Source organism: Suricata suricatta, chromosome 17, assembly GCF_006229205.1.
Source record: "Suricata suricatta isolate VVHF042 chromosome 17, meerkat_22Aug2017_6uvM2_HiC, whole genome shotgun sequence".
Taxonomy (NCBI): domain Eukaryota; kingdom Metazoa; phylum Chordata; class Mammalia; order Carnivora; family Herpestidae; genus Suricata; species Suricata suricatta.
The window spans coordinates 20,118,904-20,144,818 of NC_043716.1; the positions used below are offsets into that span (position 1 = coordinate 20,118,904).

The 25,915-nt window shown below is 45.5% G+C and overlaps 1 protein-coding gene and 1 long non-coding RNA gene across 2 annotated transcripts in view; both read right to left on the reverse strand.

Moving 5' to 3' along the window:
• Positions 1-25,915, reverse strand: part of ASIC2 (acid sensing ion channel subunit 2) — a 989,591-nt gene that overhangs the window by 540,412 nt on the left and 423,264 nt on the right. The gene's annotated exons all lie outside the window — the stretch shown is intronic.
• Positions 3,729-5,080, reverse strand: LOC115282577. The gene is made up of 3 exons (XR_003904696.1): positions 4,932-5,080; positions 4,226-4,344; positions 3,729-3,875 (listed from the first exon to the last, which is right to left on the reverse strand). It is a non-coding gene; the product is annotated as an uncharacterized LOC115282577 (long non-coding RNA).

Below are 25,915 nucleotides of genomic sequence, written 5' to 3' on the forward strand. Positions count from 1 at the left end.
ATGACAGGCTGGTGAGCCAGAGGGTCTGAGGGAGGCCACATCAGACTCACCTGGGACCTTTCTAGAAAGACCCAAACCCCATCCCAGGCCTTTGGAGTTAGATTATTCAGAGGTGGGGCTCCAGTATGAAAAAGATTCCCCCCCAAAACCTATTCATTCTATAGACGGGGAAATGAGGCTCCCAGAGGAGATGAATAATTTCCCCAAAGCCAAAAAACTAATTGGAAGCAGAGCTGACCTAAAACTCTCTTTTCGTGTCTGCTAGGCACTGCCTGTCCCACTGCTGTAACTGACACACACACACACAAACACACACACACACACACATATAAACTCACGCACTCACACAGACAGACGTTCACACACTCAGGTGCGCATGCACACGACATGCACGCACACACACCCTGCTAAGCCCTCGGGAACCCAGTGGACTCATAATCTCCTGCAGAAACTCTGACACTCAGGCAGTTGGAGGCTGATTTAGCTGCATGTTCCCATAATTGATCCTGTAGCTTGCACAGATCTAATCCATATTTATCATTTCACATCGGACAAACAGTACCTTCTGTGCCTGCTGCTGCAGCAAGAGTCTTCGCTGGTATTTGCATATATAGAAGTGGGTCTCCACCTCAGGAGTAGCCCCAGAGATAAGACTCCTCTCATCTCTGATAAGGGCAGCATTTTCCTCTAGTGGCCCCTGCACAGACAGGGTCCATTTAGAAATCCTCGGGGATATGCAAAAATGGATTGGGAGTGAAATCCTTGGTCTGAATTATATTAAGTCTGAATTACAGAGAACTTTTAAAAAATGTTTATGTGGAGAGAGAGAGCAGGGAAGGGGCAAAGAGGAGGAGGGGAGAGAGAGAATCCCAAGCAGGCTTGGCACCATCAGCGCAGAGCTGGATGCAGGACTCGATCCCACAAACCGCAAGGTCAAGACCTGAGCCAAAATCAAGAGTCAGATGCTAACCAACTGAGCCACCCAGGCTCCCCTGAATTACAGAGAAGTTTTAAATACAGAGGTTTCAAACGGCTTTTGAGGCATTCAGGAATAAAATGGACAGATAGGGAGCAAAATGAGCCCAATTAGAGGCACTTTGGGGACCACTTTAATGAATAGTAGAGAAGTCCTGTGTAATTAGCATGCTTTTTTTGCTGCAAAGTTAGTATTCCATATATTGAAAACCAATTCTTTTTGTAACTGAACATAATAATTTGGAGGTGAAAACAACATACACTATTCCCTTGCATGGGGAACAATTAGTGTGCATATAATAATAAAGCAGTTACACAGACCAGATTATCAATCACACCAGCCAAGGAGATTCCAGACCCTATGCAAACCTAGGACATAGCATTCTCTGATTCCCTGGAAGCCCAGGGATGTTCATACTCGCTCACTCCTGTCTCAGGCACAGTGCCCCTTGTCCAGGATGCTCCTCTCCCCTTCTTCCTGCACTCCTGTCTCCCTTGGGTGAGCAGCACAGGTGCAGAACGTATTACAATAACACAGCCATGAAAACGCCATTGATCTCCCACTCCCAGTCTCTGCTTTAATCCACATTTTTATTAAACTTCTTTTGTGCAGGAAAGAATATTTAGGGAAAACCATGAAGGACTGTCAGGCGCTGATATTAGTCTTCTCAGCTCCTACCAATGAGCTGTTCCAGGGCAGAAATATTTGCCATTGGGCAGTGGACCCAGGGGCCAGATTGGAAGCGGGAGTTCATTTGGCCAACAGAAGGGAGGATAAAAGACCGCTCTCGAGATGCCAGGAGGACAATGGGAGCAGCGGTTTCCAATTTATTTCACGTCTATTGAATGCTTTTTAGAACCCAGCTCCCACATCTGGCAAGCTGGCACCATCCCTCTCAGAATCACCTAGGCTTAGTGCTGGGCGGCACAGAACATCCAAGTCTCTCCGCTCAGTTCTTTTTGGGTCTTTCCAGCCTGTGAGGGTCAGGCTAGGTACCACTATTCACAGAGGAGCCCAGTGGGCGCTGTACAAGCCCTGACTCTGCAGCAATCTGAGTTCAAGGCTAGGTCCTTAAAGAGGCCCCCACCCTGAGCCTGGAATTGCTCCATTGTGATGCTGATTTCAGTATTAACCTGGTCTGTACTGCTTCTTGCTAGACTGAAGTGTTTGGAGACAACAGTAAGGATCTTAGCCACCTTTTATCTCCAGAATGTAGCACAGTGCCTGGCACATTACTACGTGCTCAGGAAATGAATGAATGAATGAGCAAGTGGCTGAGTTCATCAGACTGCAACTGACAAATCCTGGGGTACCTGCTGAGAGGGAAGAGGAGGTAATACCCAGGAAAGGTGAGTTGTCTCTAAAGGAGGCAGAGCGCCCCAAAGTAGGGTCTGGAGGATCTGAGGACCACCTTGCCTACTTTACACTCACATCCAATCCCATTTTTAATCTTGGTGCCTTGTAGATTCACCCCCAGTTTCCTTATTGGTTTCCTCCCTACCGGCTGGGGTGGTGCAGAGCAGGTAGGTAAGGGATGTGAGAACAGCAAGTCTCTTTCTTGGGGCAGTGGTTTGGCCAGCGTGTGCTGGACACACACTGAGTCCCCGGCACTGGTTTGGCCCAGTGGGGGTGACTGAGCATTGTGCTGAAAAACCAAGGTGCTTCTGGCCTAGAGGAGCACGAAATAGGATCATATGACACAGTGGCATAGAAGAACCTGAGAAAATTTAGGCAGCAACCCAAGAAGGGCCACGTGACAGAGTGGGAACAAAGACCAGAAGGTGGAGGAGGGCTTCTAATGCTCTGTGGGTGTTTTCTGCCCAGGCATGGCCTCCTGGGGGAATCTGCTCAGATGAAAACATCAGGAAGAAACAGCAAATCCGGAGGGTGCAGGGGAGGGAGGAAACGCACCCTCGAGACCACCTGCTAGGACCAGAGCTCCATCTCCTCCCACCCCAGCCTCTTCTCCCTCCATTCCCACCCTGATTTGAACCTCTTCTCGCCTGCACCCTCTTACGCTAAATCCAGATCTCCCTGGAAGACTCAGATACAGTCTTTGGACAGTGCGTTTGTTCTTTCCCTCGGGAAGTAGCCATGGTTATATTTTTCTCTTGCATTTTTTGTGTGGCAGTGGTAACAGTGACAATGATGCCAACAGCTCCCAGATGGGGGAAGCAATGGAGACATCCACCTGTCATGGTCCCTGCCTTGCATCTCTTGGTCCGCACCAGTCTTGGGCAACTTATGTTCACAGAGTCCATCCTGGACACCAGCTAGAGGTTTTGGACCACTGGCTACAGAAATATAAGCAAAACTGTGGTCCCAATGAGCTGACCTGTGGTCCCCCAGATGACACATTCCTAGGACATTAGGAAATAGGAATGTGTCCCCAGAAGAGGGGCAGTCAAATGCAGGGCATTAAGAGGAATTGCTAGAGAGACTGAGCTGGTTAAACCTGGAGGCAAGAAGTCTCTAGAGGGTTCTACATGTGGGCTGTTGGGGCATGAGCGATGGGGCTTGCTTTGTGTTACCCAAAAGGCAGAAGAAGAGTCACTAGGTGGAACTTATAGGAAATAGAATTAGATCAAGAGAAGGCAGCTGTTAGAACTCTCAGAAGATGAAATTAATGAGGTCAGAACAATGGAAGCTTTTGTCCCTCCAAACAGAATACCTCCTTGAGCACATAATTACATGGTTTTCCTATGTATTTACTTCTTTTACTTCTCCACCATCCCCATAAGGAAGTCAAGCTTATTGCCCCCATCTTTAGAGGGTAAGATTGAGGTTCAGGGAGATCAAGTGGTTTCCAAGAGAACCCCCTCTCCAGCATGGGGCAGAGCTGGGTTTGAAGCTGAGTTTCCCATTTCCAGTCTGGTCCTCCTTCCAATGGGCCCAAGTCCTGGGGTTCAAATACAAGTCTCAGGGATGTTGGAAGGGACTCATGCATTTGTAGATCCTTATATTCAAAGAGGGTTGGAGGTACCTTTCTCCCAGGATTGGAAGCGTGAGGGAGCCCTGAGACCCCTACCATGCTGGGGACTCTAGGACTCTGTTTGCTTTCATGGGCCCCATGTGGGACTAGGACAGATCTCCTTTGCTCTAAGATTCTCCCCAAACTGGGGGGAAACTTTTGTCTCCCCTTTATCTATGTGAGCTACATGGGCATAAAATAGGTATGCATCTGTCTGTCCATCTCCCCTACTTGGTCCAGCCTAATCTCATTTCCTTCCCTGTTTTTCTATTGCTCACCTGAGTCTTGGCTCTTTGACCCAAAAACCAAAGATATGGTGTCCTTCTCCAATTCCACCCTGGACACTCTCCTCCAGCAGCAAGTGCCTCTGGTCCATCTGCCTGAATGGGTAGGGTCGCTGGGTGATGAGAGTGTGGGGCTTGGGGCGCCATGAACATCCTGATGCCTAACCACCAGCACTCCTCACCTTCCACCTGAACTGCCACGATGGAATCTTAAGCCTCTGGCTTCCCTCCCTGCCATGTCCCCCTTAGCTGCTGAACTCATGTCTTTACAGTGTAAAACTGGATCATGACAATCCTGTGCTTAAAAGAGGCTGGCAGCCTCCCATTGCACTGAAGATAAATCACAGAATTCCTGTCTGCCCCTCTCATCTGTGCACAGCCTCCTCCTTACTCTTTGGGCCATGGTCACCCCATGGTCACTGTAGCCTCCACCCAACATCCCGAGAACACCAAGGACGTTCCTTCACACACTCTGGAGACTCTGCCCGGCATTCTTTTCATCCGGACCCCTGGTCCCCACTTGGTTCTTCCCTGGCTTATCCTTCAAGTACGGGGTTAAATGATCCCCACCTTAGGAGTCTTCTTGTGCCCCCAGTCTAAACCAGACTCCCCTGGAATCCTCTCCCATTGGGTCACCCTCTTCTCCACTGACTTGATCATAGCCTGGGATTATAGATTCATTTTTGTGTTTAGTTTTTACCTACTGTCTCTTCCGGAAGGAAAGCTCCGCAAAGCAGGGGCTATTGTCTGTTGAGCTCTGGGTCTCTAGAGGAGCTCACCTCTTTCTTGTGAGGCACATAGAGAGGGAGAGGGAAGGGGAGGGAAGACAAAATGTATGTGGGGGAGGAGAAAGGAAGGAGGAAGAAGAAAGTAGGAAGGAGAGGGAGACTGAGGAAGGGAAGAGAGGATAGCGGATGGGAGAATGGCTAATAAGGACCAGAATCCTTCCTGCCAGCTGACCTTGGGCTTCCTCCTCCTCCCTGTGAGCAACCTGGGAGTTGACTCTATTGGACTGTGGCACCCTCACCCGACAGGTGGAGCTCATGCACCTGCCAGGCACCCTGGAAGAAGTCATAGGGGCATGTGTGCACATGCACATGTCCTCACATGCACATTATGATGCATGCCATGGAGCCAGAAAAGCAGCAGGCCCTTGGGCTCCCTCCTCACTTTGCCTCTTACTTGAAGCTCCTTCCCTTAATGGCGTGAGGTATTTTGGATGTAACAGCTGTAAGAAGCCAGACAGCAGGAGCAGCTGGAGGGCACACCATAAAAATAGTGCCTGGAAAATCTGCTCAGAGTGCTTGCAGGCCTCCAGGAATCTGGCTTACCATCAGAATGGTTTCTGGGAACTGGGCTGGTGACTGAGCAGGAAATCCACAGACTGCAGGATTCCCAGACTTTAGCTAATCAGGGAGGTGAAAGAAAGCCACTCGGTCCCCTCCCCCGCTACTGGTAGCCTTTAATTTCCCAACTACACTCCCAGCCTCTGCCTGGCTCCTCCTCTTCATCTTCCCCTGCCCAAGTCAAAATGCCAGCAGCTCCAGGCTTCAAAGTCTGCCCTGTGCTGCTCGGCTGGTGACTACCTGGGCATTGGCTGGTGGATGTCTGGGCATAAAACAGTAGTGACTTGAGCCCTGCCAACCTAGACTCTGGGCTTGGCTCTATGACCTCAGGTACATCTCTTCCCTCTCTGGACTCCGTATTGCTCATCCACAATATGGCCTTTGGTAGTCCTAAGATCCTGACTTAGGTGCTCTCTGTTTCCTTTGAGATTAATTTTTCATGGCACTTCTTGTCAGTCAGTTTTTCCTGTGTAACAAAAACCTTAAAATCCCAATGGCTTACAACAAGAAACATTTCACATTCACTGGTCTACAGGCTGTCTGAAGTTCAGTTGATCCAGGCTGGCCAGGCATGGCCAAGCCAGAGTCCAGGCCAGGTCAGATTCAAGTTTGTTCTACATGTCCTTATTCTGGGACCAAACTGAACAGCTCTGGGGCATGATCATCTCACAGCAGGTCACAAGAGTATGAAAAGCCAAGTGAAAATGTAGCACCTCTGCTCATATAGTGTCCACTAACATTGCACTGCCCTAAGAAAGTCCCATGGCCATGGCCAACTCAGTGAAGTGGAGAAATGTTCTCTGGCTTCTCCAGTGGGAGGCAGTGCAAGAGTCGCAAAAAGCTGGGCTGTGTTATTCTGTTGAAGAGAGGGAATGAAGAACAGTGAATCATGTTTTGCAGGGCCTTTGAGAGTCCGTGTGGGTATCCCGGCCAGGCACTAAGGAAGACAGCTAAGGGCGAGGTTTCTTTCCATGTCCCATACATTTTGCCAAATAGAGGGGTGTCTGTTTGGAACTTCCTGCTTCTAACAGCGAGTAGCAGAGGTCAGCAATGTCCCTGTGATGCTCTACAGTTCCCAGCCTCCCTTGCAGGGAGGTTGGCCACAGGGCTAATGTTGAATGTGCACAATAATGATGTGTGTCATTTTCACACCGAGGTGGGTAAGTCTGAGCACGCTTTTCCCTTCAATCTTGGAGTCTCAGGAAAACAGACCCATGAGCAGGTGTAGCCTTGACCCCCAAGTCACCATGCAGAGCAGAGGGATGCAATCTGCATCAAATGATGTCACAAGCAAGACATAAGCTTCTGTATTGTGCGGCTACCACGTTTGGGATATATTTGTTATTGCAGCCCAGCACAGCCCTGTTCTGGTGAACACACTGCTCATGCACTGGCTCCTTGAGTAGTGCCTCATCTCTTTTTCTGTTCTTAATTCAGGCTGATTTGTTGCCCCCAGGCAGACACCAGAGGCAGAATCCAGGAGGAGCTGTGCAGAAAGATCCTGTGCTTGGCCTGGAGAAGCCCTACCTCTGGACAGGGCGATGAGTTCTGAGCGAACCTTGGAGGAGCATTGTCACTTACTTTTAAAAATAAAATGTTAGTTACTAGGTGTGTGGGTGTGCATGTTTTGTTTTAGTGTAGAGACATAAAAAAAAAAAAAAACACCAAACAAAATGGTCCACAATTTCCCTGAGAACCTCTGCTTTCATTTTTAAAATAACTGTAATATGTAGTTGAGCATTCAAACAAAATGGATACAAAATGAAAACCAAAATCTCCTCACTCCTCCAGTCCCTCTGTCTCATAGGTGCTGACTTTAAGCAGTATATGAACAGTTCTTTGTATTTTTCTTTTGGTGGTGGCGGGGGGAAGGGTGGGGGGTGGGGAGATGTGTCTAGCCTTCTTTACTTAAGACTGTGTTCTGTAGTTTGCTTTTCATTACTTAATAAGACAGCATCGAAATCTTCCCCAAACACCATTTTCAGGTGTCTCTCATGCCGTTGAATGCTTCCAGAGTATTCCATCAGACAGGGGTACTGTAATTTGTTTAATACGGCCCTGACTGAGGAACGCTGTTCCCACTGTGGGTTATGTTTTCTGCCACCGCCAGTGGCACAATGACTATAGTGAATACCCCTGTCCTTCTATTTATCAGACAGCTTCCTAGCAATGGAATTTTTAGGTTCAGTGGAACGCATCCTTTAGATTTTGATCCATATTGTTAAACTGTCCTCCCCCAGTTGTACCAATGACCATTCCCAACAGCAGTACAGGGGCCTGCGATGCCTCCTCACCAGCGCTGGGTTTTCATTTTTGTCAATTCCGTAGATGAAAAATGGCATATTGTTCTTCTCATAGTGAATTTCTTAGGGGAGGATTTCCTTCTTATGGTCTACTAGAAATCAGGTTCTTGAATGAACAAGGTACCTAGCAGGTTGTGAAATAAATGAGCCAGCATGAGATGGGATATTCTAGGGCTTTGTCACTTCCGGCTGGAGCTGTGCCCCGATCAATCTCCCCATGGATGTTCCCAGCGTCCCTGAACTTCTGCCCCGAATCCCCCCATTGGGTCCCTGCCCTGTGAGCTGGGCTGCACCACATAACTACAACCCCAAGGCCACCTTTCCCTTCTTCCTTAGACAGAACCAATCCTGAACAACCAGAGCCATGGGCTTCTTGTCAACAGAGCTGTTCAAATAAAGGCAAATGATTGTTTGTGGGAATGGTACAGAAATAAATGTCTGCCTTAGTTGAGGGACTACGTGACATCCCATCTTGGATCTTTTTCTTTTTAAGTTTATCCACTGTACTCTTTTCTGGTCTAAAAAACCACAGTACCCTTGAAGTGAATTTGAAAGATGCGGAAAAACATAAAGAAAAAAGGATAAGTTGCTTGCAATCATGCAGTGCTCACAGGCTTTTGTACACACACCCACACACAAACACACATTTACCAAAGCCATTAGCCATTCTCCAGAGGCAATGTAACATGGCTGTGAGCAGTGTGGACTTTTGAACGGGACAGTCTGGGCTTATATCCTGACTTCACCACTTACTGGTTGTGGGGCTATGGACAAGTCACTTTTGTTCCCAAGACTTCAATTCTGTCATCTGTAAAATGGCCATAATAATAGTTACCTTTCTCATAGGGCTGGTGAGTGTGTTATGCTACATACAAGTTAAGCTGGCAAATAGTAAGAGTTCTATGTGTTATTATATTTTATTATTACTAAAGACAGCTTTCCCTTGTGTGGATGGACCCTAATTTATTTATCTGAATCCTCTTCTACTGAACTTTTGGAGTTTTTCCCCACCAGTGTTCCCATCATTAATAATACTGCAATTATCTACCTGTGTGTGGAACTTCATGGCCATTTGTAGCTATGGGAATGGCTTATGTAATAACACAGCTAATTTCAAAGTTTTTGACCCGCTCTGCTAGGCTTTCCTGTAAAGACAGTGACATCTCTTCATTTGTTTCATCAGTATGTGAGAACACTTGCTTTCTTGTTCTTTCTCCCAAGTTTCATGTTATTATTTTAATTTTTTAATGTTTTATTGATTTTTGAGAGAGAGAGAGAGACAGTGTGATCAGGGGAGGGTCAGAGAGAGAGAGAGGGAGGCACAGAATTGGAAGACAGTCTCCAGGCTCTGAGCTAGTTGTCAGCACAGATCCCGACGTGGGGCTCAAACCCACGAACCGTGAGATCATGACCTGAGTCAAAGCCTGACACTTAACCGACTGAGCCACCCAGGTGCCCCAACATGTTATTATTTTAAAGACCTATGAAGGTTTTCCCTGCTCCATAGGCCTTTTTAAGGAGGAAAATGATTCCAGAAGAACAGCAAAGAGCAGACAAAAGGCAAAGCTAAAACCATGACATTTGCAGGATAAACCTTTGAAAACAGAAGCCTCTGAGGTTACCTCAAGGGGCTCCCGCTGCTAATAAAGCTATTGTCTTGGTTCCAACATCATCACAAACACAAGCCGCCCTGATTTCACTGGGTTTCTGAGAGCCTTGGTTTCAGAGGGAGACAGGGAGCCTGGGAAGATGTACTAATCAGCACACATGTATCTCTACTTCTGAAAATCTACAGAAATATCTACGTGAGCCTTCATCTTTCAGATTTGCAGGGACTCTGGAGAATGCCTTTAAAATAACAGTGAAACCAAGCTGCAAATACTTTGTTCTGGTGAACTGGTAGTTTTAGTATGTTGCCACTTCCTGGGGGGCACAGGCCCGGCTAAGTCGTGTCCCCCATCCTGCATTCAGGATTCCAGTGGGTGAAGGGGGTGGAGGGTCACAGGTCAGGCTTGCAAGAACCCCTTCCAGCTCTAACGTTTCATTAGCCGGCACCGCCTGTTTACCAGAGAGATTAGTAGCGTGCAGGGCAACGTGTTTTAAACCATGGCCCTTGACCAGCACATGTAATTGGAGGCGCTCTTCAAAGTGACAAAATGCATTAGCGGGTCTTGGCCCCTTGCGGGACCTCACCAGCTGTCAGCAGCAACTGCTTCAGCACAGGAGTCTATACTGTGTTGGCATTCGGGTCTCCTCAGTCTCTCATCTCAGTCTCGTCTTCTCTGGGGGCTGGAGATCCAGCCTCTGCCTTCTGGGTCAGATGAGAAAGGTCTTGGGGGAGAGGAGGAAGGTACCAGCTGCACCCGAGAGAGGGGCCTGATGCAGAGAACAGAAGTGGAGGCTGACAGTAAGCGCACCTTCCAGTGTCCAGGCTGTCCACAGCCCTAAGCCACAGCAGAATGTGGCTCAGCCTCACATTTGCCAGCCTGGAACTCAGAGCCAGACTCCCTTGCTGGTCATACTGACCGACTTCCCAGTGACACTTGAGCAAGTCACTTTACCTTCTGTGCCTTCATCTGCTTGTCTGTAGATGAGGATGGGGATCACAAGAGTACAGGACCTGCCTCATCAGGTCACGAGCATTGAATGAGTTAGTATCTATAAAGTACCCAGAAGAGTGTCTGGCATGAAGTACGCTTTATATAAGCATTTGCTGAGCTCGTCAATAAACAACTTTGAGGGGGTTGGTGTGGTCTTAGTAGAAAGACCAAAGGTGTTGGAGTCCACTCTGGATCTGCCCCTCCTTAGCTCCGGTGCCCTCAGGTAATATGTGCACCCTCTCTGAGCAACAGGTTTCTTACCTGTATATCGGATTTTACAATGCTAACTTCCCCGGAGGGCTTAGAGATGTGAAGGACTTGGTGGAGGTCCTGGCCCATGGCAATGTTCAATCACCATGATGGTTAAATGTATTTAGCAATGTATTCAGAGATCCCATGTGGTTGATTTTATCAGCACCTTTATTTTACAGATGGGGAAACTGAGGCTCAGAAAACCTAAGTGTTTTATCCAAGGCCACACAGCTAAATAGGAAGAGAGCTCAGATGGGAACGCTGGCCAGTACCTCCAAACCTTACACTCTCTAGGGTAAGAATTCAAATTAGAAGCATGGGGCACACTGCGAGCAGGGAGAAGGGGTGTGTGTGCAAGCAGATGGGAAAGGACCACACAGTCCTGCTGGGTCATAGGTCAGAAGCATCTTCTGCCATGAGGAGCAGTCTATCCCTCAGGATCCTGTGCCCCCTGCTTACATAAGATGCTAGATCAATCCCCTAACCTTTCAATAAGCATAAAATTAGGACTTTGCATCCTGGGTTTTCACTTGGAAAGGTCAAGGCTAAATTAGTGGGTCAAATGCCTCCAGAAATTTTTCATTTTATCTTAGTTCTTTTCAAGGGCATCATTGTGAAAGGGTATAGGGAGCAGTAGCTTGGAGGTGAAGGGCAGTGTTGAAACTGCCAGGCACAGAGAGAGATAGTGGAGAAGGAGCCCAAAGAAGCATCTAGAGTGGGAAAGGATGGGAAAGGCCTTGTCTGTGTTACTACATTGAAGGCACCCAGCAACATGTTCCCATAGAGTCACAGATTCTTAAATCCTCCTATGTGAATCATATCATTCAATTCAAAGGTGGGAAAACCCAGGCTCAGAGAGGTTGAGAGGTTTATCCCTGGTCACACAGGGACCAAAGCCAGAGAATAAAAGTTACCTTTAGTCTTTGACCAGGGACAACAAGACAGAGGTGGCTAAATATATCATAAAGTCCTCCATGATATATTCCAAAGTGAGTTTTGGGGCACCTGGGTGGCTCAGTTGGTTGAGCGTCTGGCTTCAGCACAGGTCATGATCTCACGGTCTGGTCATTGGGTTCGAGCCCTGCATTAAGCTCTGTGCTTACAGCTAACTCATAAGCCTGGAGCCTGTCTTCAGATTCAGATTCTGTGTCTCCCTCTTTCTCTGACTCTTCCCTGCTTGCACCGTCTCTCTCTCACTCTCTCTCTCTCTCTCTCTCTCTCTCTCTCTCTCTCTCTCAAAAAAAGTGAGTTTTGTCATGAACTTCAAGGCCAGAAGGACCACAGAGGAAAGGGGAATGGTGCAGGGGGACGGTATCTGAAGACAGAACCACAAGTCAAGGACACCAATGAACAATCCTGCTGTTAACAGGCAGTGGGGGGCATACCACAGACCCGTGGAGATGCACTGTGTATAAAATAGCATTCAACTATTCAATCTGAAGCTGCTATTCAGAGCTCAAGTCCAGCTCCTCATTTTGCTTCCCAGGGCTTAGTCCCCTCTGTTCAAGATCTGGACAGTCTCTGCACTGCCTTACACCCCTGGGTTGTTGTAAAATTATAAATAGTAACAATAGAAAGGAAAGCACATGTGACTATACCCGCTATTCCACTATAAAATAATAAGACTAAGGAAAACAGTGACAGCAGACAATGAGGGTTAAGCCCTCTGTTGAAACCCCCGTACCCAGCCACAGCTATAAGACTCTGTGATGGAGAAATGGCCCTGGACAATGAGTTCTACCTACCACTCCAAGAGGAACACATTGGTGGCCAGTCCGACTTCCTAAACTCATTCTAGTAACACTCCATGTTTCCTGAGCATGTATTATGTGCCAGGTAGACACTGTGCTAGGTGCTCCCAAGAGCTCTATAAGGTACACACCACTATACCATTACTCCTTTTGCAATTGAAGAAGCTCTTCCACAGAAGGTGAGCTCCCAAGCCAGTATAGAACGGAGTAGAAATGAAAACTATAGGCAACCCGATTGAGGGTCTGTTCTCCAACCATACATCCTGCCTCTTGTTGGACCTGATTCAGCCCCTCCTCAGCCATCTCCTTCCCATGCACCTGCTCATCCACCTTAGTATGAAACGTACCTTTCTCTGTTCTTTCTTCTTCAGCCATTTCCCCTTCCAGGGGGCACTGAATTCTTCCCACTAGATATCCATGAGGGAAAGACCACTGATCCACAGCAGAGATAAGAGAGATAAATCCATATTTGGGGTTAACAACCCAGTGGACTGATATTTATTCTCTGCATTTCAGCTGTGATTGTGGCTAATAAGGAGACATGCTGAATATTATTATCTGTTAATAGTGTCATCCCTGCTTTTCTAAGTGATCCTTGAACTTCAGGGGCTAGAAGCCAAGAAACTACATCTCCCAGACTCCCTTGCCAGCAGGGATCACTGAGATCCTGCAAAGAAGAGGCCCTTTGAGATCTCTGAGGTGGAAGAAGAGATCCAATTCTCCAGTAGCAGCTGTGTGGGCAAAATGTGGCTGTCAGCAGACAGTGGATGGGGTTTTCACTAGGGGCATTTGGGCATCCTCCTGAAGACATTGAAACGTGTAGTGGCTTCCTGTGGCTTCTGCATTTTCACTTTTTCTGAAACACAGCAGTACTCTCTGACCTCTGTTTCCCAACCAACAAGAGTTGTAAAGCCTTCAATCCCCCTATATTAAATACACTCCTGTTTAAAACACCTAATGTGGCTCCTGTTTCCTGACTTGATATTTGCAAGTACATTAGGTATTCCCTACAAAGGAGTAGGTAGAAACCACCATGCACTTAAAATTTAAATTTTCTGTTTAAATTCCAGCTCTTCTGCTAACAATCCATATGACTCTGGGAAAGCCATTTATTTTTCTCATCTACAAAACAGGGCAGACAATATTTGTTCTGCTTCCTTCACAAGATTATCAGGAGAGTTACGGGGGCTAATAGATGCTAAAGAATGTTCTAAACTATAGATTTCTACATAAGAAGAGAATTACTATTTTTGTCTTCTTTACAGAGCTTCTTTTTGAGAACATGTATTCTCATGTTGTCCATAAGAAAGAGGAGCCAGCTCCTGGCTAGCCTCACAACTGACTGCACAGAAATCATAGCTAGTTACTCACTCTTAGAAATTTAGGCCACTTCTCTACCCAGATTCAGGATTCCACCATAATGAACTGTGACTCATAGGTCATCACTGAATTCTCCTTGTGTTCCAGCAAGTCTGAAACTCCCTTGGTGGGGCCAGGTATAAATCCTATGGCTCATTCCAAGATGGTCTGTTGTAGAGATAGGTCTAATGGTTAGCGTTTAATGGGGACAAAATTTCAGTTTGGGAAGATGAAAAACTTCTGGAGGTGGACAGTGGTGATGGTTACACAATGGTGAACAGACTTAATGCCACTGGATTGTACACATAAACACGGCTAGAAGGGTACATTTTATGTTACATATACGTTACCACAATAAAGAAGAAGTCCTCGGATGTAGAGGGCGTTATGCTAACTGAAATAAGTCAGCCAGAGAAAAACAAACAGAAAGGAAGTCCTCCCGGACAAGTATGCCACTGACGTTTGAGAAAGTTTGTGATGATTATGTTATGCCATGTTATGCATATATTGTGTTATGATTTTATGGCTCTTAAGAATTCCATAACCCTAATCCTTTTCCTATTAATGCCTGAAATGACAATACATTTATTAAGTTTTTTAAAAAAAAGAGATCAGCAAAGACCAGATGAACTGATAACTTACAACAGCAAAATATGTATGCAGGGTGTGAGATGTGCCACATATTCCAATGAAAGTACAGTTAAGTCTAACTTGTCTGTAACTAGATCTGTTGTTTAAATTCAGTTCCAATAATAACTTCAATAATAATTTTTTTATTTGTACTCTAACAATTTCAGTGCGAATTCAATTTCACCATATAAAGAGTTCCTTTTTTTTTTTTTTAGGTCCTAAAAATGATATAACCAGAAAGGTTATAGCCTCAATAATAAATTACTTCTTCAATAAGATGCAATATTTCAGGAGGAAAAACTGTGGATGTATAACCTCGGATACAGCTGCTCGTTTGATTGCAATAAAAAAGAATTCAGAGGACGTCCCTGTGAAACTCATCCATTGACTCATTTATAAGCAAATAATCACACTAAGAAATGGAAGCAAGCAGTAAAGGAAAGGCCACAGATCCCACTAATGTGGTTACATACACAAAAACAAGGGCTTAAAAACACAATCATTAGGTGCTTTGTGATGAGAAGGGAAGTGACCACAACATCCCTTGCAGTTGCAGCCTTCTCTGATTACATCACAGTCAGAGCACTCAGAACCCGTGAGGCTCCTTCCACTTAGCACAGTACCCTCCAGTTCCATTCACTCATCTGGGGAGCTTGAGAAGCTTAACAGAAGACCATAGGGGACGTGCAGGGGGAAAATTGTTACAAAGAGACAGGGAGGGAGGCAAACCATAAGAGACTCTTAAATCCAGAGAACAAACTGAGAGTGGATGAGGTGAGGAGAGGGGGAAATGGGTGATGGGCATTGATGAGGGCACTTCTCGGGATTACCACTGTGGGTTGTATGTAAGTGATGAATCACAGGAATCTACTCCCCAAACCAAGAGCACACTGCATACACTGTATGTTAGCCAGCCTGACAATAAATTATATTAAAATAAAAAGATGAAAGAACGGGTGAGAACCTTGCAGTAGAGCTGCCTGTTCCTTATTTTTTTAAAAAGACAAGCATCCCAAATTTGATGACCTTTTCTGTAATGGCAAATGGCTGTCGGGAGTCTACTACTTAGCAGATATTAAAAAAAAAAAAAAGCACACTTAATCTGTTCCTTCAAAGTAGAGGTGACACTTTAACAACACATACGAGAGCAATTGCCTCTCAAAAAAGAGTCATGATATGGAAAGAGCACTTGGAAAAATGGATGTTTGGAAAAGTTGCCATTGTTACGTGATTTTATTACCAGAGATGATGTACTTCCCCAAGGAAAGTTTTCACGTCCATATACCCAAAACAAAACAAAACAAAACAAACAAAAAAATACATGGAAAGAGAATGCTCTGATCTGTTTTAAAATCCCCTGAAGGGAAAGTTTGGGTGGAATTTTGAAACCACTTGTTAAAATGGCAGAAGTACAGTATCTTTAATTTGTCAGAAAAACTAAACAACTTGTGGGCTTTCAGACAATGTCTACATAGGGCTGGATCTGAGCAGAGGAGAGAGGGAAAATCACCTCCTGTGTTATCTGTACCAAACCTCTATTAATGCAGCCAAGGGGATCACCAGTTAATTAGGCTGCCAGAGCACACAGCTGATGGCAAAGTTCCTCTGGGTCTCCGGGTCTCTACTTCATTTCATCCATTTTTTTTTTTAGCTTAGGCAATTTGTGACGGGCTCCTGTGTGTGGTGTCAAAACCTCCTGTCAAGAAGTTCCATTTGTCTGCATTAGCCATAGGGATTTGGTATTGTTTTATGCAGTGTTTTTTGAAGCTGGCGAAAGCCTCGAATGGAATCTAGTGACAGCCTGTGAGAAATGAAATCATCCTTATTTTAGAGCTTTCCCATAAAATTAGCAACTTTGCTATTTTTCTGTGGAGAGATTGATTTTTATATGTCTCAGAAAATAATTCAGAAAACATTCTAAAGGCTAGAGTTGCGTCAGCAGCCTTCTTCTTTCTTATGAAGTAGACAAGATGATTTTTAATAGACAACATCTATTTGAAAAGAGTCAGACTGTAAAACTCAGTTCAGTGGCTCCTTCAATGAATTCTTACCTTTTATCCATCCTGAGTCAAATCCATGCCCATCTCAGGGGTTCCAAGACCCTGCGTGCCTGGCACCCCAGCCCCAGGCCTCTTGGAACATCTCTCCCTCCACCACCACTCATGAGTCACTCTGGCTGTCTTTCTATACTTGGAGCACACACGTTTATCCCACCTCACGGTCTCTATCCTTGCTGTTCTCTTTTCTAGGAATGCTTTTCCCCCAGATCTTACCAAGGCTGGCCCATTCTTATTCAGGGCAGTAAAAATACCACCTCTCCCACGACCTTCCCCAATGCAGCACCACCTTGGCCTAGGCAGTTCCCACTACATCGTGATGTTTTATAGTCTTTGGGTCTTAGTTTATTCATATGTTATTAATAGTAATAGAAGCTACACTATAAGTAATAAAATGTTAAGTTCTACAAGCACTATTGGTTTACCACTGTATCCTCAGCACCACAATAGTGCCTGGCACATAGCAGCTGATCAATACATATTTGTTAGAAGAATAAATGAATGGATGTCTAAGCCATTGTCCTCTTCCCAAAGTAGATGCCAAGAATCAAGGAGCAGCAGGTGTGGGAGGTCCACAGCAAAGAGACAGGGAACTAGTGTTTATGGCATGTCTGGTGTGTGTTGGTTCCTTCTGATAAGCATCACATCTTCTCCATAGGGTGGGGCTGGCTACCTGATCCAGAAGAGGAAGCAGGGGCTTAGCAAGTTGGCGAACACGTGGAGCCACATAGCTGATCCCTGGCAAAGCTGTGCCTAGGGGTCAATGTGTCAGACTCAGGGCCTCTGTTCTTCCCCCTGCAGTCCTCTGAGGAGCACAGAAATGCAGTTCCTGGAAGGTTCTGTCACCAGTCTGCTAGGGTTCAAACTTCTAATTATCTTCTACTAATTAGATGGTTTCTTCTAAATCGTTTAGTTTTATCTTATAAATCTTCTACTAAAAATCTACTAATTAGCTGTGTGACTGTCAATACGGAATATAACCTGTTGTATCAGGCTGATAACAGTGCTTATGGGGGTTATTGTAAACATTAAATGAGATGATACACGTCAAGCAGCTACAGCAGACCTTGGACTATCACATGTCTCAGTAAATGCTGGAATTATGGTCATGTCCTTATTGCCATATATCCTATTGTTCCTGAAGCATTGTTTTCCCTTCCTCCCTCCAGCAGGTGCCTGACACTCCTTAGGCTCCTGCTAGGTGCCTGACACTGTGCTAGGTGTCTGAGATAAAAGGGCAAATAGAAGGTGGTATCTGCAAAGCACCCTGGAATGTGGAGGAGGGTGTGTCTCTCCTTGTTTAAGGGATCACTGAGAGCTTTGGGGAGCTGGCTGATATCTGAGTTAAGCCTGAAGGACGGAATGGAATTCTTCCAAATGGAGAAATGGAGCTAAAGAAAAACATAATGAAATGACTGTCAGGACTGGGTTTTAGAAGTAGGTCAACATTTTCTATGGAATCAACAAACTAATTACAGTTAAGGGGGAAAAGCAAATACACACCATGCACGCAATTTGAAGGCTGGGTGCAAAATGTGACTAAATCTAATCTTTCTATCACATTCCAGCTCCAGTTTTCTAAGGACAATGTTTTTCAGAAGAACACAGGTTTTGTTGTCAAAAAGTCTGGTGTCAGAATAACAAGTAAGCTGTGTGGCTTTGGGCAAAATTATTTACCTCTCTGGTGTTAAGTTTCCTGACTTGTTTCTTAAAAAATGGAAAGGAGGTAACAATTCTGACTCCATGGAGTTGTTTTAAGAACTAAAAAAAAATATGATGTATGTAAAAACCTAATACAGTGATTGGCAAATAGAAGATATTCGGTATGTGTTAATTTCCTTCCTTCCAATTCTGGCTCCATGGGCACTGACCACACTGTCGTCTCCAACTGTAAACTGCCAAGCGGTCTCATTGTTTTCACCTTGTTTTCACCCAACAACTTCCCCCACTTAACTCAGTTATCAGCTCAAATGAGAAGCAGGTTTTTCCTTCCCCAGAACAGAAGCTAAGAGAAGTCAGGGCCCCTGGCATAGTTCATTGCTGATGTTTCTCATTTAGTGCCTACCAAATGACAGATACTTTGATGAGCGCTTGGTTTCTTTGTTCATGGAGTCCTCATAACAAGCTTGAGGGCAGGAACTCTTCCCATTGTCCAGATGAGAGCAATTTAAGCTTCAAGTAATAACGTGCTCAGGATTACACCCTGGCAAATGAGGCCTCCAAGGCAAAGCCAGGGCAAACCAGAACTGTCCATGGTCCTTATATTTTCCTTACTGAAACACGAGCATTATTTTTTTTTAAGTTAAATTTTAGTTAGTTTACATACAATGCAATATTGGTTTCAGGAGTAGAATTCAATGATTCCTCATTTACATACGACACTCAGTGCTCATCACAACAAGTTCCCTCCTTAATACCTGAACCCAGGCATTATGGTGCATTTCTCTCTGTCTGATTTGTCTACTTTTCTCTCAGTGTCTCTCTCTCACCCTCTCGGTATGCCGGCCTGTGGATATCATTCCCTAACCACATTCCTCCTCTCTTTCTCTACTCCCAAGTGGAGAAACTGAGCATCACAGTCTTAGAGGGGATTTCCAAGTTTTACAGGGTGTTCTGTTGGGGCTGAAGTCTCAGGCTCCCTCCCCCTACCTCCCCATCTGCTGCCCTCCTCTGCCTTCTCCCTCTAGCGTCAGACACAGACCTTCCACTTCCCTGCCTGCCAGTCTGACGCATGCTTCCGGCCAGAACTACTTAGGAATAATTATTTTAAAAACAAATAAACTCTTCTCTCAGTGATCTTTACTCTCCTCACATCCGCACCAAGCAGCGGCTATTTTTACACACCCCAGCTTCTGGCAGGTCTCTTTGGAAAGTCACCATGACATTTCATGCGGTCTGGCCTGGCATTCATCTAAAATATTTTTTCAAAAACATCCTGCTCTGGAGAAATGTCAGCGTTTATGGTGCATCCACAGGGATGTATCAGCAGAGGAAAAGATCCACTTAAGAAAGTCCCAGCTTGTCAAGGAGTTGGTTTGGAGGCAGACTCACCCAGAAGTAGCAAAGCAAAAGGGGGCATGCTGGGAAGAAGTGGTTGTGAATACCGATGTCTGAGGTCACATGGTGAGTCTGGAGTCTGGAGAGAGGATGGTCACACAGACTGACAACAAGTAGGTGGGTGTTCAGGACAAAGTAGGGAGGTGTCTAGATCAGTGAAGTCCAGCTGGTCTTGGACTTGAACAAGTTTTCTCCCTACCTCCATCCATGGCCTCCTCTTAGATCTGGCATGGGTAGGAATTTGGGGGCAAGCAGACACGGTCCCTTTCACATTGGTGATGGAGAGGAAGCATGGGAAGAGAAACCTCAGGTTCTAGTCCTGGCTTTGCTACTAAGTTATTGATGATCTCCAGCAACTCACAGTTGTTCCTCTTGGTCCTTGATTTTGCATCTGTAAAATGAAGTGGGCACTAGATGGTCCTTTCTAAACCTTACATTCCTTGAGTCAAAGACCAAACCATGAAGATGGTTGCTTATCACAGTGCCAAACATGTGGGATTTAAGAAGTTAAAGGTCATCATTTTCATGCATCTATCAATTCATCCATCCAGCTATCTATCCACCCACTTACTCTCACTAAGAACTTTCTATATGCCAAGAACTAAGCTAGGACTATGAAACTGACTCAACCTAAGACTTATTATCAAAGATCATATTATGATAGCCAGCCTCCAACATGACTCCAAAAGAGCCGTGGATTGTGGTATTTATACCCTTGTGTAGACCTTTCCTACACTGTACCAGGGTCAGTCTATGTGACCAGTGGAATATCACAGAAGTTAAGTATTCAATCCAGAGTTTATGTTATGAAAGGCACTGTCTTCTCTCCCCTCCTTCTCTTGCTCTGAGGGAAGCTAGCTCCAAATTGCAGAGAAACTCACATAGACTATGGATAAACCCACAGGATGAAGAACTGAGCTCTGTATGTAATAACCAGTGAGGAACTAAGGGCTTCCAACCACCACATGATTGAGCTTAGACATAAATCCTCCCCTATTTGAGCCTTCAGTTGACCACAGTCTCAGCCAAAATCCTGACTATAACTTCCTGAGAGACCCTGAACCAGAGCCGCCCACCTTAGCTGTTCTCTAATTCCTCACCCACAGATACTCTGGCTAATAAATGTTTGTCATTTCAACACCTAAATTGGGAATAATTTGTAACACAGCAATAGATGTGTTATTAATACAGAAAGAAAATGAAAACAGGAACCAATAGAATTATTACACAAACATTTTGAATATTCTTAAACATCAAAAATACAAATAAGGATGAGTGTCCACTTTCAGAGAATACACAATTGAAATAAAAATGCTATAAGGAGATAAAATTGACAAGTCTGACATGGGAGTTTTAAGGAGGACAAGTTCATGGCCAGCTGGAGAGGGATAGGGGAGTTTATATCTCTTAGCTTAGGAATGGTTCACGAGTGAATGTCTTTAAGTTGGATTCTGAAAGATTGGTGAGATTATAGAGCATAAATGGAAAGATACACCAATTGCTATGGTCATTATAAGCCAAGCCAATCATTGGATAAATTTGGATACATTAGGAATGACTGGTAGTTTAATGTGGTTGGTAAGTCTGGGAAGAAAAGACCTCGAATGCCATGCAGAGACAGGTGCCCTTTCTCCTTGGAGCCATGTCCCTCGAGACATCATTATCTAATTACCACCTTTATTGCTTTTCATCTGCACAGCCCACCTATTATAATCTGTTTATTTTTCATTTAAATGGACTAACTTTGTAAAATTAAAAGTTTACATTTTTAAATGTTTTTATTAAAATTAACATTTTATTTTTATTTAAAAAAATTTAATGTTTATTTTTGAGAGAGAAAGAGACAGAGCATGAGTGGGAGAGGGACAGAGAAAGAAGGAGACACAGAATCTGAAGCAGGCTCCAGGCCCTGAGCGGTCAGCACAGAGCCCAATGCAGGGCTCGAACCCACGAACCACAAGATCATGACCTGAGTTGAAGTCTGGGGCACTTAATTGACTGAACCACGAGCCGCCCCTAAAATTAGCATTTAAAAATTTCCCCAAGCAATCATGTCCATGAAACCATGGGTTTGATAGGCTATCTATATTTGTTCCAACAAACATAAAAATGAATTATCACTGTTAAAAAATGTACTTTCTGTGTGCCCCCTAAAGTCCCCTAGTAGCCCAGCAGTGGTACACCACATTTCGGGAAATGTCTCAGAAAGTGGTGTTACTGGTAGGGGGATGCCCTGATTGGAGGTGTGCTTAGGTGGAGTCAGCCTCTGTCACCATGTCTAGTGTCTGTCACCCTCAAAGCTCCCCTTTCCTTTAGCATTCCTGACACCTAATCCACTGATCTTGTCTTCCAAATAACCCTTTATCACCCTGCCCCCATTGCCTCCATAACTTCCTTGGCTTAGGTTTTAATCACTTATCACATGCACCACTACAGTAGTTTCCTGACTTCCAGTACTCAAGCCTTCGCCCTCCTCTACCTTATGAATACAATCCTGACCACATGACTTCTTTGCTCAAGTTCTTCCCCATCACCTTCAAATTAAAAGCCCTAATTTCTTAGCCTTTGGACTGAGTATTCATGCCTAGGACCCTCCACACCTGTCCAGTCTCATTTATAGCCCTCATCCACCCAAAACAACATATACACAGACATACTTCAGGTTCTAGCAATAAAAAAGGATTTATACTTTCCTGAGCAAAACTGTTCTCACATTGCACATCTCCATGTCTTTGACCAGGCTATGCTCTAGTCCTTCCTGGAATGTCCTCTCTTGTCAGTCCACTCAAACAAGCCTACTTGCCCTTTGGGAGTCAGCTAAGTCTTCCCTTGCTCTCCCATAGATGCACAGGTGTCCTTCCCTTGAGCTACGGTGTCATGGGGTACAAATCTTATCATATCACACTGTGTTTTAAGTCTCTCTCTCTTTTTTAAAGTTTATTTATTTCTTTTGAGAGAGAGAGAGAAAGAAAGAAAGAAAGAGAGAGAGAGAGCGAGAGAGAGAGAGAAGGAGAGAAACGGACATAAAGAATCTTAATTAGGTTCTGAGCTCGTGTCAGATGTGGGGTTTGAACTCATGAACTAGGAGATTACAACCTGAGCCGAAATGACGAGTCAGACACTTAACCTACTGAGCCACCCAGGCACCCCTAAATGTCTCTTGATACCCTACCTGCAATACTAGACTATGAAGACAGAATTGAGGAGGTTTTATCTGTTCTTCCATCTTCATACCCAGCACACACAAGCCACTAAATAATGCTTCTCAAATGAATGCATGGTTTACAGGGGCACAGGGGCAGGTCTGTGGTCTGGCTAGAAAAGAAACTTCATTCCAGCTCCCTCCTGCTGCTGCTTTGCATTGGTGAAACGTTTCTCCCAACAGGAAGAATAAAAGGGCCCTGGGCAGTGGTGTGTGTGGCAGGTGGAAGGGGACAAATGTGATGAACCCTGGGTTGATCTCCCCGTGCCGGAAGGTGAGGCTCTGGTCAATGCTTCCTGATTCCTGTCAAGTTCAATGTTTTTTGACAGACACAAGCCAATTAGTTGTCTGCTGCCAGCGGCTGGTTTGCTCAACATGGTTTGCCTTTTTGATTTGAAAACCTAATATTTTTCATGGATTTGATTTGGTTACACTGGGGAGCTGAGATAAGCCATTTGGTCTCAGCTGCTGAGCCTGCTCTAATGGTCCTCATTGGCTTCATACCCAGCATCAAGCAAGTTCTCAGCCTCTGTCTCCAGCTTGGATATAGGCACAGGCCTCCTGGGCTGTGGACACACCTGCACAGGTGGCTAGGACAATGCTGTTTGGGCCCAAAGAAAGGCAAAGGACACTAATCTCCTCACCAATTAATAAAGGTGGTGTTGGATGCCTGGGGGTCTACACAGCTCCTTTTATGAGGATCTAGCCTAATTCAGCTTCTGTTCTCTGCACCCCCCACCATCCCTGCATCATCTTCTGATTTGCTGCTACAGTAGGAGCCCAATCCATCTGGCTTTACAAGAACAGAGTTCTCTGTTCCATTCATGTTTGCATCCCTGGTGTGAGCTTATAATAATAACCACTTTTAACAATGTTTAAGCCTGTGTCCAGGGCTGGTACAGTGTTAAGCACTGTCAACATCCCTTATTACACTTAATCCCCATAACAGCTCTCTGAGCTTGATACAGTTATTACCTCTGTTTAATAGAAGCAGAAATTTAAGTCAAATGAGATTAAGGAATTTATCATTGCCAACCTTCACATTCTAGCAAGAAACTAGGCTGGGTCTGAATTCAAGCCGGCCTGATACCACATCCCAGGGCCCTGCCTGGCACAGCAATCCACCGCCGTGGGGAATGCTTGACAAACTGTGGGTGAAGAAGCCGTGGATACAGGCATTGTCTACCTCCAAAGCCTCTTGGGTGCTGGGCGGAGGCTACTGTGGACTGGCTGACCTCCCAGAAGTCACAGCTGCCTTTATCAATCTGACCTGCCTAAAGATCCTGCCCACTGGATTGGGTGCCGTGTGGCCAGCATCTCTCTCTGAGCCTCATTTGTGTCTGCTGTTCCTGTTAGACCCAGCTCGTTGACCCTCCTGGCCCTCCTGGCCTCCAGCCCAGAAACCAGCTTCTGCACCTGGAGAAGGATCCCCAGCCTTTGCCCTTCCTTCCTTCCTTGCTCTCTGCCAGCTTTTCTTCCACTTTTTAGTTTGCTTAAGATCTGAAGTCTCCTTGGATCCACTCTTAAGGAAGAATGATTTGGCTTAAAATTAGAAGACACTTAAGAATGTCCAAAGGGGAGACATTTTATTCCAGTGGGGAGTTTCTAATCAATTCCCAGATCAATATACAGCTCTAGTAATTGGGGGAATCTGAGGGAAATTAGAAGGCTACTCTATTTTTATAAATGATCTCTAAAACTAGGTAGGTTAGGAGGCTGATGCTAACCAAGTGACCAGGTTGGGGTTGTGCTACTACAGGCATTGTCTGTAGGGTAAGACAGGTGATTGGCCCTTGACTTACTGATTCCCAGGTGGTTACATGGGAACAAAAGACATAATTTCCTGAGAAGAAGGAAGAGAATTAAGGAATGCTAGAGGCAGGGTACATGAACCAGGACCCTCTGGTACTTCTTGAATTTGACAAGCTGGCATTACTTCACACATGAAAAGTGGTGGGGGTGCCAGGCACAGCCACCTGGCAAACTGCTGAGCTGGTGGAGCAAGCCTCACCAGCAAGCCCCAGCCTTTGGGGCCCCAGGGAGAGGAGCCACGCCAAGCCCTACAGCAGGGCTGGGGAGCTTACAATGATCTCGCTGCTCTAAATCCCTGAACATACTTTGTGTGTCTCAAGTGCAGTATCAAGGGGCCTAGCAAAGTGAAGGAAGCAGCTTGTGCAAGATTTGGAAGCTGTTCCTAATAGTTATTCATCGAAGCTCAAAGTCAAGTTAAATGTGATCAGGGGTGGCTGCCTCATTGAGTGTTTTACGGGACCAGGTCTTCCCTCTGTCCACCCTTCATACAGGTGTCCAAGGGATCTTCTATTCACTGTTCTCCCCTGCTCTCCATCCCTCAGAGGCCACCCATTATCTGTGGGGCCTTTGGGATCTCACTCCTGACAATACCTCTAGCCTCTTCACTCCCCAGTTCCTACAGCCCACCCCACTGAAGTCAGTCACAGTGGACAGTCCCCAGAAAAGTGCCAGCCCTCCGGGTCTTTGGTCACATTGCTCCCTCTGCCTAGAGTGCCCCCTCTGCTCCTGTCTATGCAATGACCCCCTATGCAGCTTTCAGGGACCAGCCTGACTCCATAAAGCATTTCTTGACTCTCTCTGACCCTCCCCTGCTTGCATACACTCCATGAAGATGTCTGTCGTGCACCTGTTAGCACACTGTCGTCCCCCTCAGGACCACACTGTTCAGCTCTCTGTGACATGCTACATACAGCACAGCAGGCAAGGGCTCAGGCTCTGGGCTCCTAGTCACAGCTCTGCCACTCCTGCTGTATGATCTTAGCAATGTACTTACCCTTCCTGTTTCCCCATCTGTACCTGGGGATGATAATAGTACCTCCCCCACTGGATTACTGAAAGAATCAAATATGAAAATTCAGAGTGTTTTGCTGCATTGTCTGGCCCATGGGGGACACTCAGTAAAGCTTAGTATTATGGTTTTTTGTTGTCATCATTACTATCACAACTGGCATCCCAAAAGGGGTATGGCACCTAGCAGGTGCTATAGATAATAAATGTAAAAGAAAGAACCAATGCAGAAAATCCAATCTCACTGAGAGGGCAAGACCATTAATTAAACCCCTGTCTGCTAATAAATATTTGTTGAAGGAATGAG